At 41.6% G+C, this 14,451-nt stretch overlaps 1 protein-coding gene across 1 annotated transcript in view; it reads right to left on the bottom strand.

Annotated features, from left to right (window-relative positions):
• Positions 1-14,451, bottom strand: part of LOC311143186 (follistatin-related protein 4-like) — a 226,075-nt gene that overhangs the window by 172,626 nt on the left and 38,998 nt on the right. The window lies entirely within an intron of this gene.

Consider the following 14,451-nt stretch of genomic DNA (forward strand, 5'->3'; position numbering starts at 1 on the left):
AAAAAATAGTCCCCCTGTAAAAATAACAATCCTACACTTCTCAGTTATTCCCAGGTCACTGACATGCTCAGAACACGGCCAATGAACACAGAGGACAAAGGAATCAAAAACACTAAAAAAATGCAAGAGGCAATGGTTGGTCACAATGTTTTTTCACTCTTTTACTCGACAGACCTGACTGCTAACATCCTCCCTGATACTGCTTTGCACACCTCAGCGACAACTTAAGAGACTCATGTATTTTTCATCAACTAAACCCCCCTCTCCACACACAGAGAGCACAGGATAACAACATGGCCCACAATTATACATCCCACACAGACCGGGGGAAGAGGAGAAGACTGCAAGAGAGCTAACTCCAGCGTAAAAAAATTCACAGACAGCATTATTAATATTTAATATTCTACTAAATCTGCTTTATTGTTACCAAGCTAAGCAGTATATAAATCTCTCAGCAGCCGAAAAGGAAAGAGGGAGAGATGGAGAAGGGAGAGAGGTGTGTTTGCGTGTGTGCATGAATGTGAGAGAGAGAGAGAGAGAGAGAGAGAGAGAGAGAGAGAGAGAGAGAGAGAGAGAGAGAGAGGGAAAAGAGAGAGAGAACTGCTTCCATACTATTATGAATGCATATGCTGTCATCAATGTCATGTTGGTAAATTGCCATTAGACGGAGGCCCTACCAGGTGCACTCAGAATAATAAATCCTAAGTAATGAGCGCAGATCTCAGATCTGTGGAGGGAAATTACTCATCTTTAACTGGCACACACACACAGAGAGAGAGAGAGAGAGAGAGAGAGAGAGAGAGAGAGAGAGAGAGAGCGAGAGAGAGAGAGAGAGAGAGAGAGAGAGAGAGAGAGAGAGAGAGAGAGAGAGAGAGAGAGAGAGAGACTTCTCTACAGCTCAGCACTACCCACTCCACATACCTCACACAGAATGACTGGGAAGGTACTGTATAATTAACTATAAGACAATTACTGAAATGACAGTGATGATTACAAACATGCATAGCTGCAATGGAAGTCATGGTAGTGACTGTGTTTATGATATGAAACGATGATCCAATGTATATGAAATAGTGTGCTCGAAAGCAATAAAAGATGGGCTACAGAAAAGCGATGTAAATCATGTGTGACTGCGCCATCTTGGTTGCCAGATTGACCTCTGTGCAGCTTAACATTGCAGTGATATACTATACAGTATAGTAGGGCTTTAGAATACATTACAGTTGATTAGTTTGTCTGTGGCATATATTCTTATAGATAAGCTAAATTACTTTAGCTTATTGCAATTACCACTTACACTATGACAGTTGATTTTAAAGTCAACATATCTGTGGCATATAATTGTCAGTGCTATATCTGATTTCACACTATTGTTATCCTATGCCTACACCCATGCCGTAATTTCATTTAGCGTTTCCCTTACAGATGCCCTTACCCAATGACACACCTAATTCCTTCTCTGGCCCATTTCTGCGGACGGTATTCTTAACTGGCGCTATTGAGGTGAGGGCCGTACTCTGGGGTCCTACAACGATCCCACACCAGGGATCCTTCCTGCCCACTCCTGCCCATGCTATTTGCACAAATTGCTCCATTTGTGTTTGAATATGAAATACATTTGCCAAAAGCAATAAAGGCTCTCCCCTGAGATGGTTGAGATGTGAGCGATATTGCTTCTTTACAGCATTATTAGCTGTATGGGTAAGGAGGCTATAATGCATGTAATTGTGTGAAAAACTGAAATCTTGATTGCTACTGTACATCTTAAAACCCCCTAGGGCAGCGTTTCCCAAACTCGGTCCCCAGGACCCCAAGGGATGCACGTTTTGTTTTTTGCCCTAACACTTCACAGCTGATTCAAATTATCAAAGCTTGATGATTATTGATTATTTGAATCAGCTGTGTAGTGCTAGAGCAAAACAATTAAAACTTTGGGTTCTGAGGACCGAGGGGGGTGGGGGTGGGGGGGGGGTCTAAGCCTGGGGGGTCTACTGTGTTCTTGGGGACCTTCAATGCTGCAGAAATGTTTTCGTACCCTTCCCCAGATCTGTGCCTTGACACAATCCTGTCTCTGTGCTCTACGGACAATTCCTTCGACCTCATGGCTTGGTTTTTGCTCTGACATGCACTGTCAACTGTGGGACCTTATATAGACAGGTGTGTGCTTTTCCAAATCATGTCCCATCAATTGAATTTACCACAGGTGGACTACAATCAAGTTGTAGAAACATCTCAAGGATCAATGGAAACAGGATGCACCTGAGCTCAATTTAGAGTCTCATAGCAAAGGGTGTGAATACTTATGTAAATAAGGTATTTCTGTTTTTTATTTTTAATAAATTTGCACACCAAATAAAAATGTTTTTGCGTTGTCATTATGGGGTATTGTGTGTAGATTGTTGAGAAAATTTTTGATTTAATCTCTACAGGATCGGTGTCCCGTATACGGGACGGTTGAGCTAACGTGTGCTAATGTGATTAGCATGACTATTGTAAGTAACAGCAAACGTTCCAGGACATAGACATGTCTTATATGGGCAGAAAGCTTAAAATGTTGTTAATCTAACTGCAATGTCCAATTTACAGTAGCTATTACAGTGAAAAAAGACCATGCTATAGTTTGAAGAGAGTGCACAACAACAAAAAACTTGTCACGGCAACTGGTTTGATACATTCACCTCTGAAGGTAAATAATGTACTTACATTCAGTAATCTTGCACTGATATGTCATCCTAAGGGTCCCAGAGATAAAAATGTAGCATAGTTTTGTTTGATAAAATCCATTTTTATATTCAAATGTAGGAACTGGGTTCTACAGTTTGAACCCCTGCTGTCTCTGGCTCCACACTCACCCCGCCCGGCCATCTAGATGTGTGAAAGTTATTGTATAAGCTAATGATCCATCATGTATAACATTCCTGGGAGTGTGTAAACTTACATTTTGTATTACCATATAATTTTTGTATGTTCTCTATAGTTATGTACTTGAAAATGTATTAATTGACCAATTCGGCACATTTGGGCAGACTTGATACAAAATAGTCCAGTATTGCAATGCTTCACTGGATCAATCTGAAACGGTTTTTATTTTTTTATTTTTTTATTTCACCTTTATTTAACCAGGTAAGCCAGTTGAGAACAGGTTCTCATTTACAACTGCGACCTGGCCAAGATAAAGCAAAGCAGTGCAATAAAAACAACACAGAGTTACATATGGGGTAAAAAACATAAAGTCAAAAATACAACAGAAAATATATATACAGTGTGTGCAAATGTAGCAAGTTATGGAGGTAAGGCAATAAATAGGCTATAGTGCAAAATAATTACAATTAGTATTAACACTGGAATGCTAGATGTGCAAGAGATTATGTGCAAATAGAGATACTGGGGTGCAAAAGAGCAAAATAAATAACAATATAGGGATGAGGTAGTTGGGTGGGCTAATTTCAGATGGGCTGTGTACAGGTGCAGTGATCGGTAAGGTGCTCTGACAACTGATGCTTAAAGTTATTGAGGGAGATAAGAGTCTCCAGCTTCAGAGATTTTTGCAATTCGTTCCAGTCATTGGCAGCAGAGAACTGGAAGGAATGGCGGCCAAAGGAGGTGTTGGCTTTGGGAATGACCAGTGAGATATACCTGCTGGAGCGCAGACTACGGGTGGGTGCTGCTATGGTGACCAATGAGCTAAGATAAGGCGGGGATTTGCCTAGCAGTGATTTATAGATGGCCTGGAGCCAGTGGGTTTGACGACGAACATGTAGTGAGGACCAGCCAACAAGAGCGTACAGGTCACAGTGGTGGGTAGTGTATGGGGCTTTGGAGACAAAACGGATGGCACGTTGCACACACACTGCTGCCATCTCGTGGCCAAAATCTAAATTGCGCCTAAACTGCAATATTATATTGTGGCCTTTCTCTTGCATTTCAAAGATGACAAAAAATATATATATATGTTTTTTTGTTTGTATTATCTTTTACGAGATCAAATGTCTTATATTCACCTACATTAATTTCACATTTCCACAAACTTCAAAGTGTTTCCTTACAAATGGTATCAAGAATATGCATATCCTTGCGTCAGGTCCTGAGTTACAGGCAGTTAGATTTGGATATTTACATTTACGTCATTTAGCAGACGCTCTTATCCAGAGCGACTTACAGTTAGTGCATACATTATTCTTTTTTATTTTCATACTGGCCCCCCGTGGGAATCGAACCCATAGATGCGTTCCAAATGACACCCTCTTCCCTATATAGTTTATTACTTTTGACCAGGGTCCATAGGCCTCTGGTCAAAAGTAATTCACTATAAAGGGAAGAGGGTGTCATTTGGGACACAAACCATAATTGACACAAACCTCAAATAACCCTGCCTTATCACTGGCAAGGGATGATTTGTAACATCTCCACCAGAGGAGGCTGGTGGAAAGAGCTATAGGAGGACGGGCTCATTATAATGACTGGAATGGAATAAATGGAATGGAGTCAAACATGTGGTTTCCATATGTTTGATGTGTTTGATACTGTTCCATGAATTCCATTCCAGCCATTAAAATGAGCCCATCCTCTTATAGCTCCTCCCACCAGCCTCCACTGATCTCCACTCCAAAGATCTAACAATAAATGTTTCCCCATTTTAAAACAATGCCCTGGGTTGTCGCATAAGACATTAAAGCAGATCTTACCGTGAACAGACATATTATTTTATGTCTATGGTTTAATGGTATAGGAGTGATAGGTAAGGAGAAGTAGGGAGATTAGGTTTGGAGAGACTGGTAGAGAACCTCAAGGGAACTATTTGAAAGAAGCCCAGTGCGTTGTGGCATACTTTATCATAGAGAGATATTTCTTAATCATCCATGCAATTAGGATCCCTCCTCTGAGAAGAGATGGCAGCCCAGGGGGAATGTATGTCCTCAAAATAATTGTTTAAAGTGCAAATAAACCACACAAACAAACTGTACGAAACTCAATTTTTAAAGTTAATCATAAGACTGAATAAAATATCAAAAGACAGCATATTGTCTTATGAAAAGTATGAGACTCAGAAGACAAAAGCATTCATTTCTAGCATGGCTGTGTAGTTAGCGTGTTGCCACAGTGAGGACTAAGCATGGTAACCACCAGCCCAAAAACAAGGCTGTGTGGGTGGGAGGAAGGGCGGGAGGGAGAGTTTGACACTGATTGACATACTCTCACTTACAGCCACTAACACCTGCGACTGACCAAGACAATACTTTTTTGCCTTTTCCTGCCTAATTTTGGTTCCAAGCACCATTTTATTTGTTTACGGAAGAGGATACACGTTGAGCATGTTCTCTCTGTTTACCTGAGACTAGGAGAACATTATTTCACCAATATCACCCACAGAGGACTTCCGTGTCAGTCAGCAAGAGAAAGAGAGATAGAGATAGAGATAGAGATAGAGATAGAGATAGAGATAGAGATAGAGATAGAGATAGAGATAGAGATAGAGATAGAGATAGAGAGAGAGAGAGAGAGAGAGAGAGAGAGAGAGAGAGAGAGAGAGAGAGAGAGAGTCATCCATAAGGGTTGGGTAGGTTACTTTCTAAATGTAATCTGTTACAGTTACTAGTTACCTGTCCAAAATTGTAATCAGTAACGTAACTTTTGGATTACCCAAACTCAGTAACGTAATCTGATTATGTTCAGTTACTTTTAGATTACTTTCCCTTAAAGGCCCCCACCAGAGGGCAATGCAACCCCTATTTCGAGGTAATTCCTGTCCTATAGCAGAAATGTTCCTTTAGTCTCCACCTCAGAAGAAAGACGCAGACTGCTAATACATGTTCACGAATTGGGGGTGGGAACATTGTGGGTGACTTCCATGTGGAGTGGAGAAATAACAAGTATGGCTCTGACAGCTGTCAATGTAGCTAGCTAGCATGCTAACATTATATGGCTAACTAACGTTATCTGTTGTTGCTACACAGCTATGGCTGGTTCCGGAGCTGGATTTTTCATGAGCATGTAGTGAAAACTTAGCCACAGATGGATAGGGGAAACCAGTATCTTTGACTTTGCCATCTATTGTTATCTCCAGTTTTGGCATCTTCCATAAATTGTGTCTGCGAATCCTCCATAGAAATAGAAAGAATAAGATGAAGCTCCGGTAATATGGATAGCCTAGCTATTGAACGGTTTGGACTAGAGACGTGATGAACCTCTGGTAATATGGATAGCCTAGCTATTCAACGGTTTGGACTAGAGACGTGATGAACCTCTGGTAATATGGATAGCCTAACTATTGAACGGTTTGGACTAGAGACGTGATGAACCGCCAGTAATATGGATAGCCTAACTATTGAATGGTTTGGACTAGAGACGTGTGAAGCTCCAGTAATATGGATAGCCTAGCTATTGAACGGATTGGACTAGAGACGTGATGAACCTCTGGTAATATCGACAGCCTAACTATTGAACGGTTTGGACAAGAGACGTGATGAACCTCTGGTAATATGGATAGCCTAGCTATTGAACGGTTTGGACTAGAGACGTGATGAACCTCCAGTAATATGGATAGCCTAGCTATTGAACGGTTTGGACTAGAGACGTGATGAAGCTCCAGTAATATGGATAGCCTAGCTATTGAACGGTTTGGACTAGAGACGTGATGAACCTCTGGTAATATGGATAGCCTAGCTATTGAACAGTTTGGACCAGAGACGTGATGAACCTCTGGTAATATGGATAGCCTAGCTATTGAACGGTTTGGACTAGAGACGTGATGAACCTCTGGTAATATGGATAGCCTAGCTATTGAACGGTTTGGACTAGAGACGTGATGAACCTCTGGTAATATGGATAGCCTAGCTATTGAACGGTTTGGACTAGAGACGTGATGAACCTCTGGTAATATGGATAGCCTAGCTATTGAACGGTTTGGACTAGAGACGTGATGAACCTCTGGTAATATCGACAGCCTAACTATTGAACGGTTTGGACTAGAGACGTAATGATACTCCGGTAATCAAATCACATTTCAAATCAAATCCAATTTTATTGGTCACACATATTTAGCAGATGTATAGCGAAATGCTTGTGTTCCTCGCTCCAACAGTGCAGTAGTATCTAACAATTCACAACAATATACACAAATCTCAAAGTAAAAAAATGGAATTAAGAAATATATAATAATAGGGGTGGCATTGACTAGAATACAGTAGAATACAGTATATACATATGAAATGAGTAAAACAGTATGTAAGCATTATTAAAGTGACCCTGTGATTCCATGTCTATGTACACTGGGCAGCAGCCTCTAAGGTGCAGGGTTGAGTAACCGGGTGGATAGCATGGTTCTCACATCTAGGGGAAGTGAAATGATAGGCTAGAGTGACTTTGGTCATGATGCACGCCGCAAATGATATGTAACAACACCCTGAGCGCATCGGACACAAAACGAAACGCCAATACTTGATGTAACAACAGCACAAAATAGATGAACAGTTTTGTGGAATCTTCTTTCGCAGGTGCATTTTCATTATAGGATAGACACTTGTGATTTCTAGCTGCGCCAATCTTGAGGTGACGGGTGGAGCTGGGTTCCAAAATGCAATCATTTCACATGCCAAAAGCTGTAGCCAGAGACGGAAGAGAAAGAGAATCACCCCACTCACTGTTTTTTTTCTGGTTCAATGAAAGTCAATGAACTAAGTAGACCAGACCCAGCTGCTATTGCATTGGTGTCTATGGGAGACCCACCTCGTTAAGTAGACTGGAACTAACCATTATTTTCACTGGTAAACGGCCTAGTGAACGATCTTAATTTATCCACCATCTTTGCTGTAGCCAAAGATTATTGCTCAGCTCAGTCGCGACTCACAAACCTTGTAGGTCTTTCTGGTAGTGCATGGGGCTTGCAACGCCAGGGATGTGGGTTCATTTCCCACGGGGGGCCAGTATGAAAATGAAAATGTATGCACTCACTAACTATAAGTCGCTCTGGATAAGAGCGTCTGCTAAATGACTAAAATGTAAATGTAATGGAGGGTGGTACCGTTCAAATAAAACCTAGCCCTGAAACGTAGGCTAAAAATAATTTACACGTAATTTCATAGGAAAAGACACCTCATTGGCATGAATTTGCACGAAGCAGGCGTTTCACTTCAAGCCCAAATATATCATACTTTTAGTAAAATGATGACTTATTGACTTACATCGCTGTGCACCATTATGGGTAAGCTCTGACCATTGTCTTTCAGCTCGAAAAAGTGGATTTCTACTGGTGTGGGCTTTTAAGAAGCGCAGATAAGTAGCTGGCACAACCACAGAGACATAACATCTGATTCTAAACCTAACCTAACCATAACCTTAACTACACTGCTAACCCTAATACCTAACCCTAACCTTAACTACACTGCTAACCCTAATACCTAACCATAACCTTAACTACACTGCTAACCCTAATACCTAACCCTAACCTTAACTACACTGCTAACCCTAATACCTAACCCTAACCTTAACCACACTGCTAACCCTAATACCTAACCCTAATCTTAACTACACTGCTAACCCTAATACCTAACCCTAACCTTAACTACACTGCTAACCCTAATGCCTAACCCTAACCTTCAATTAAGACCTTCAATTAAGAACAGGGAACTTGTCTGTCAGCCAAGCATTAAAGACCAAAATTAGTTAAAGAAAATTGTGATAAATAAAAATGTATACCAGTTTCATTTAAGGACCAAAAAATTTACAGTTGTGCCATATAGATTGCAAAATAGTTGGGAAGAGATTTCCGATGTACCGATTCCCTGGCACATGGTTTATGAACTGATACACAAAATGATGCCGGATTCAAAACTTAGAGTTTTTCCATTTAAATTATTTTACAAAATTCTTGCAACCAATATAATGTTATATACACTACCAGTCAAAAGTTTGAACACACCTACTCATTCAAGGGGTTTTCTTTATTTTTTACATTGTAGAATAATAGTGAAGACATCGAAACTATGAAATAACACATATGGAATCATGTAGTAACCAAAAAAGTGTTAAACAAATCAAAATACAGTGGGGGGAAAAAGTATTTAGTCAGCCACCAATTGTGCAAGTTCTCCCACTTAAAAAGATGAGAGAGGCCTGTAATTTTCATCATAGGTACACGTCAACTATGACAGAAAAATTGAGAATTTTTTTTCCAGAAAATCACATTGTAGGATTTTTAATGAATTTATTTGCAAATTATGGTGGAAAATAAGTATTTGGTCACCTACAAACAAGCAAGATTTCTGGCTCTCACAGACCTGTAACTTCTTCTTTAAGAGGCTCCTCTGTCCTCCACTCGTTACCTGTATTAATGGCACCTGTTTGAACTTGTTATCAGTATAAAAGACACCTGTCCACAACCTCAAACAGTCACACTCCAAACTCCACTATGGCCAAGACCAAAGAGCTGTCAAAGGACACCAGAAACAAAATTGTAGACCTGCACCAGGCTGGGAAGACTGAGTCTGCAATAGGTAAGCAGCTTGGTTTGAAGAAATCAACTGTGGGAGCAATTATTAGGAAATGGAAGACATACAAGACCTCTGATAATCTCCCTCGATCTGGGGCTCCACGCAAAATCTCACCCCGTGGGGTCAAAATGATCACAAGAACGGTGAGCAAAAATCCCAGAACTACACGGGGGGACCTAATGAATGACCTGCAGAGAGCTGGGACCAAAGTAACAAAGCCTACCATCAGTAACACACTACGCCGCCAGGGACTCAAATCCTGCAGTGCCAGACGTGTCCCCCTGCTTAAGCCAGTACATGTCCAGGCCCGTCTGAAGTTTGCTAGAGTGCATTTGGATGATCCAGAAGAGGATTGGGAGAATGTCATATGGTCAGATGAAACCAAAATATAACTTTTTGGTAAAAACTCAACTTGTCATGTTTGGAGGACAAAGACTGCTGAGTTGCATCCAAAGAACACCATACCTACTGTGAAGCATGGGGGTGGAAACATCATGCTTTGGGGCTGTTTTTCTTCAAAGGGACCAGGACGACTGCTCCGTGTAAAGGAAAGAATGAATGGGGCCATGTATCATGAGATTTTGAGTGAAAACCTCCTTCCATCAGCAAGGGCATTGAAGATGAAACGTGGCTGGGTCTTTCAGCATGACAATGATCCCAAACACACCGCCCGGGCAAAAAAGGAGTGGCTTCGTAAGAAGCATTTCAAGGTCCTGGAGTGGCCTAGCCAGTCTCCAGATCTCAACCCCATAGAAAATCTTTGGAGGGAGTTTAAAGTCTGTGTTGCCCAGCGACAGCCCCAAAACATCACTGCTCTAGAGGAGATCTGCATGGAGGAATGGGCCAAAATACCAGCAACAGTGTGTGAAAACCTTGTGAAGACTTACAGAAAACGTTTGACCTGTGTCATTGCCAACAAAGGGTATATAACAAAGTATTGAGAAACTTTTGTTATTGACCAAATACTTATTTTCCACCATAATTTGCAAATTCATAAAGAATCCTACAATGTGATTTTCTGGATTTTTTTTCTCATTTTGTTTGTCATAGTTGACGTGTACCTATGATGAAAATTACAGGCCTCTCTCATCTTTTTAAGTGGGAGAACTTGCACAATTGGTGGCTGACTAAATACTATTTTTCCCCACTGTATATTTAGCCACCCTTTGCCTTGATGATAGCTTTGCACACTCTTGGCATTCTCTCAACCAGCTTCACCTGGAATGCTTTTCCAACAGTCTTGAAGGAGTTCCCACATATGCTGAGCTGCTTTGGCTGCTTTTCCTTCACTCTGCCGTCCGACTCATCCCAAACCAGCTCAATTTGGTTGAGGTCAGGGGATTGTGGACACCAGGTCATCTGATGCAGCACTCCATCACTCTCCTTCTTGGTCAAATAGCCCTTACACAGCCTGGAGGTGTGTTGGGTCATTGTCCTGTTGAAAAACAAATGATAGTCCCACTAAGCCCAAACCAGATGGGATGGCGTATCACTGCAGAATGCTGTGGTAGCCATGCTGGTTAAGTGTGCCTTGAATTCTAAATAAATCACAGACAGTGTCACCAGCAAAGCATCCCCACACCATCACACCTCCTCCTCCATGCTTTAAGGTGGAAAATACACATGCAGAGATCATCCCTTCACCCACACTGCGTCTCACAAAGACACAGTGGTTGGAACCAAAAATCTCAAATTTGGACTTCAGACCATAGGACAAATTTCCACCAGTCTAATGTCCATTGCTCATGTTTCTTGCCCAAGCAAGTCTCTTCTTCTTCTTGGTGTCCTTTAGTAGTGGTTTCTTTACAGCAATTCGACCATGAAGGTCTGATTCACACAGTCTCCTCTGAACAGTTGATGTCCGTTACTTGAACTCTGTGAAGCATTTATTTGGTCTGATATTTTTTCTGAGGCTGGTAACTCTAATGAACTTATCCTCTGCAGCAGAGGTAACTCTGGGTCTTCCATTCCTTTGGCAGTCCTCATGAGAGCCAGTTTCATCATAGCGCTTGATGGTTTTTGCAACTGCACTTGAAGAAACTGTCAAAGTTCTTGACATTGTCCGAATTGACTGACCTTCATGTCTTAAAGTAATGATGTATGGTCATTTCTCTTTGCTTATTTGAGCTGTTCTTGACATAATATGGTCTTGGTCTTTTACCAAATAGGGCTATCTTCAGTATACTCCCCCCCCCCCCCAACTGATTGGATCAAACGCATTAAGAAGGAATGAAATTCCACAAACGCATTAAGGCACACCTGTTAATTGAAATGCATTCCAGGTGACTACCTCATGAGGCTGGTTGAGAGAATGCCAACAGTGTGCAAAGCTGTCATCAAGGCAAAGGGTGGCTATTTGAAGAATCTCAAGTATGAAATATATTTTCATTTGTTTAACAATTTTTTGTTTACTACATTATTCCATATGTGTTATTTCATGGTTTTGATGTCTTCACTATTATTCTACAATGTAAAAAATTGTAAAAATATATATGGGGGATTGGAAATGATGCAGACAATTACATTGATGGAAACCACAGTCTATCTGCAATATTACAGCTGATCTACACCCCCCCCAAAAAAATTAATTTAAAAAAACACAAAAAAGACCAAAAACCACATTTTTGTTTTAATAAATGTTTACAATAGCCAATTTTGACTTTGCAGCTGGCCCATGTATCAGAAATCCTTCAGTTGTGCCTCTAGGATAAGACTCATCCCAATAAACTCCAACCTGCTTAAGAGGCATTGAAGAAGACAAAAATGACTATTACCAATTAAACAACTTATATTGCAGGATAGATCAATGTTAGAGTTTACATAGCTGGCCGTAAATGGATGTTGCATTTTACTTTATGGGTTGGTTATGTAGGCTTCTTCTAACCCATTGCGTTCTCCTACAGGTAATAATACGATTAGGCTATATCTTCACATAAAAAAAAACAGTCTGTCAGATTTCCGGTCATTCCAATTAGTGTAATAATGCCCCTTGATCTTCCAGAATAGGTGTTATATCTAGCCTAGCTGTAGAAGAACGAACATCTGCACAGTTTCACATTGTACATCACTCTCTCGTTTAATGACATGTGCCACTCATTCTGACAACCCATTCATCCGTAAAGCAGCACACTGTCGTAAACCATAACAACGTACAGTACGACGTACAGCACGTCGTACCATACATAACATTTCCCCCCCCCTTTCCAAAACCAGGGACTGGTAACATATATAAAAAATGTCCATAGGGCAAGTACCTAGAGTGATACCTGTAAGAAATAAACATTAACCCTTAAACGGAAGAGGTAAACAACGACTCTCCAAGCTAGCCAGTTCAGTCCATTAACCTGGTTTGGGCTTAGTGGGACTATCATTTGTTTTTCAACAGGACAATGACCCAACACACCTCCAGGCTGTGTAAGGGCTATTTGACCAAGAAGGAGAGTGATGGAGTGCTGCATCAGATGACCTGGCCTCCACAATCCCCTGACCTCAACCCAATTGAGATGGTTTGGGATGAGACGGACGGCAGAGTGAAGGAAAAGCAGCCAACAAGTGCTCAGCATATGTGGGAACTCTTTCAAAACTGTTGGAAAAGCATTCCATGTGAAGCTGGTTGAGAGAATGCCAAGAGTGTGCAAAGCTGTCATCAAGGCAAAGGGTGGCTATTTGAAGAATCTCAAATATAATTTGTTTAACACGTTTTTGGTTACTACATGATTCCATATGTGTTATTTTATAGTTTTGATGTCTTCACTATTATTCTACAATGTATAAAATTGTAAAAAATAAAGAAAAACTCTTGAATGAGTAGGTGTGTCTAAACTTTGACTGGTACTGTATATATTTTATATTTAGTATATAACACCTGGAACAGATGTACCAAGAGGTCACTAGATGGACAATGGTAGTTACATCCAGGAGGGAGATAGGGAAAATGGAGAGGGAGCACCTTCTAGGGATGGGGGGAGAGTGGGGGGATAGCTCTAGGGGGGAGGGAGGTGGGGTTGAGGGTACAACCCTGTGAGGGAGAAAGGGAGGGAGTTCGTCAAATTTCTGCCCTGCTAGAGCTGCCCCGGTCAACTGTAAGTGCTGTTATTGTGAAGTGGAAAAGTCTAGGAGCAACAACGGCTCAGCTGCGAAGTGGTAGGCCACACAAGCTCACAGAACGGGGCCGCTGAGTGCTGAAGAGCGTAGCGCGTAAAAACATCTGTCCTCGGTTACAAAAGTTACTACCAAGTCCAAAGTGCCTCTGGAAGCAACAACAGCACAATAACTGTTCGTCTGGGCTTCATGAAATGGGTTTCCATGGCCGAGCAGCCTCACACAAGCCTAACATCACTATGCGCAATGCCAAGCGTTGGCTGGAGTGGTGTAAAGCTCGCCGCCATTGGACTCTGGAGCAGTGGAAACACATTCTCTGGAGTGATGAATCACTCTTCACAATCTGGCAGTCCGACGGACGATCTGGGTTTGGCTGATGCCAGGGGAACGCTACCTGCACGAATGCATAGTGCCAACTATAACGTTTTGTGGAGGAGGAATAATGGTCTGGGGCTGTTTTTCATGGTTCGGGCTAGGCCCCTTAGTTCCAGCGAAGGGAAATCTTAACGCTACAGCATACAATGACATTCTAGACGGTTCTGTGCTTCCAACTTTGTGGCAACAGTTTGGGAAGGCCCTTTCCTGTTTCAGCATGACAATGCCCCCATGCACAAAGTGAGGTCCATAGAGAAATTGTTTGTCGAGATTGGTGTGGAATAACTTTTTTTTTGTATTTTTAGTCATTTAGCAGACGCTCTTATCCAGAGCGACTTACAGGAGCAATTAACTTGACTGGCCTGCACAGAGCTCTGACCTCAACCCCATCGAACACCTTCGGGATGAATTGGAACACCGACTTCGAGCCAGGCCTAATTGCCCAACATCAGTGCCCGACCTCACTAATGCTCTTGTGGCTGAATGG

The sequence above is a fragment of the Coregonus lavaretus genome (assembly GCF_964263955.1).
Source record: "Coregonus lavaretus genome assembly, chromosome: 15".
Classification (NCBI taxonomy): Eukaryota; Metazoa; Chordata; class Actinopteri; order Salmoniformes; family Salmonidae; genus Coregonus; species Coregonus lavaretus.